This window comes from Astatotilapia calliptera, chromosome 3, assembly GCF_964374335.1.
Source record: "Astatotilapia calliptera chromosome 3, fAstCal68.1, whole genome shotgun sequence".
Classification (NCBI taxonomy): Eukaryota; Metazoa; Chordata; class Actinopteri; order Cichliformes; family Cichlidae; genus Astatotilapia; species Astatotilapia calliptera.
In genome coordinates this window covers 62,046,356-62,048,771 of record NC_137424.1, presented here as the reverse complement: position 1 = coordinate 62,048,771, position 2,416 = coordinate 62,046,356, and positions in this window count along the sequence as shown.

The window sequence follows — 2,416 nt, the reverse complement described above, 5'->3', positions numbered from 1 at the left end:
CATTTGTGTCTTTAATAATCTAGGAATGGTAAAGCTTAAGCTAATAGCGGTCCGAGAAGACGGACCTTTTAGAGAATCAGTGAAAAAGCATAAACTATCACTTTCATGTTTAATCATTACTCATTGAAATGAACTGAATAGCGTTTAGAAGATTTGTTAATTTTTTGTCTTTTGTTAAAAAGAGGGGTTTCAATAATTTTCAGACACACCTTGCAAATGTGCTTATAACGAGTTGGCACTCGGCCTTTTGAAGGTCAGAAGCTTCGTTCGGCGTGACTGTCCGGACTGATAAAGTGTAAGAAATGCCTTGAGTGCGGAGGGCGAAATGCAAACATGCTTACACACACATAAGATATGATTAGAATAAGTCCCTGGGACATTCTGAATGTTTTAGACCAATTCTGAATCACTAGAAGGTCAGTAGATAAGAACATTAGATTATTAGGGTTAGGGAGAGAGGTGTTTTGGTTTTCTGTCTCTTGCAGAGAAAGGAACAGACACCAGACGGGGACCCGGAGATGTGAGGACCCTTCACAGCAGGGACAGATGTAGGGACTGCCGAGACAGCAACTGGGGTCAAGTGTCATGACGTTTGGGCTCCTGGAGAAGATGGATCCCACAAACACAGCAATAACCATGAAGGGGTTGGCGAAAACCAGGAACACCAGACCAACGAGGTTCGAGAGGCTCTTGGCAAAAAGGGGGACACGGCGGTGACCCCAAAACACACAGATCCTTGTTTGAAATCGCAATAATCCCCAGAACTGTGCAATGACTAAAGGGTGGTCTAACCCCGGAGGTTGAAGAAAGAAGCTGAGAATCACCCAACTGGAAGACACTGGTAGCTGCAGCAATAAAAATAAAGGTTAAAAGCTCCTTAGACAGAGGTTCTAGTCTAAGTACATTTGAAAGGTATAAGGGGGCATTAAAATGGGAGTGGAAAACTGGAGCACCAAAATAAAGCTGTGGGAGAATTGGGGAGTGATGGGAGAGTCATCTGTAACTGCTGTTATGGTTGTAAATCTAACTTGGCTTGCATCTGAACTGCATGAACATAGAGGTCATCCCACATATGGTCCACCCGTTAAAGGGGGACAGAGGGCCTCAGGATCAAGAAAACTTGGACCTTGCGACCCTGGAGTGCATGTTGTAAGTGATCTCTTTCAGAGATCAAAAGGGGGAATTATTAAATTATTCTGTTATTATATGTTACCTTATATATGTAATCAAAGTAGTTGAATTAGAATACTGCTGTAGATCACATTATACCCTTTAATATAGAGTGTGTGAGCTGTATGTAGTGTAGTTCTCATTATACTTTTGAGTTAACAGAACATATTCACATATTAGTTCATTAGATAAATGTGCATCACTCTGTATCCTTGATCTGCTGGGAATGTGTTACACTGTTTTCTTGACATGCTTAATTGTTGAATCATGAAGAGAAGGTTGTAAGCAGGAGACTCTGTGTCTAAAGACAGGGGAGATAGACAGACCACATTCCACACCCCCACCTTACAGAAAGCAGAGAAACAACTGCCGAGGTCATAACTTAGGCGCTGTAACAGAGAAAAAATGTGATGTTTTGGCTTTTACGACTAGCTGGGGGCCACTAGAGACTATAAAAAGCTGAGCAACCCGTCACCATTTTGAGACATGCTGTCGAACCTCTGCAGGCATCTCTCCCGTCCGGACGTTGTAATGCTCTTATTGTGAATTGTACCGAAATAAATGTTTGTTGATTGAGCATATATACACCGAGTATTGTCCTTCCTTCAGCCCAAAGATTCAAAGAACTGCGTGTTTTCAACAACACTCGGTTGCTTTATCTTTCTAGGTACCTGGGTGTTCACCTGAATAATAAACTGGACTGGAGCCACAACACTGGTGCTCTTTACAGGAAGGGTCAGAGCAGACTCTACCTTCTGAGGAAGCTGAGGTCATTTGGAGTCCAGGGAGCGCTTTGAAAGACCTTCTATGACTCTGTAGTGGCATCTGTCATTTTTTACAGTGTTGTATGTTGGAGCATCAGTTTATCGGCAGCTGAGGAAGAGGTTGGATAAACTCATCAGGAAGGCCAGCTCTGTTCTGGGATGCACCCTGGACCCAGTGCAAGATGGCGCCGGTGAGGTCGGCTGCCGTCACGACTGCTCCGACCACTTTTTCTTTGTCTTTATTTTTTAAGTTAGTTTTCAGCGTTTCTAAATAGGCAAAATCATCACCATTGGGTACATTAGGTATGACAGTGACACTCTTGTTTCTATTGGTATACAATGTACTCACAATTCGAAGTTTTTAACTCCGGATCCGAGCTGGCCGAGTGAGATCTTGAGGGAGAACAAAGGGAAGCGGCAGCGGCGGCCTAGAGGGAAGCGAGCCAGCGTCAGGAACAGGCTGAGAGCTCGTGCACACTGCA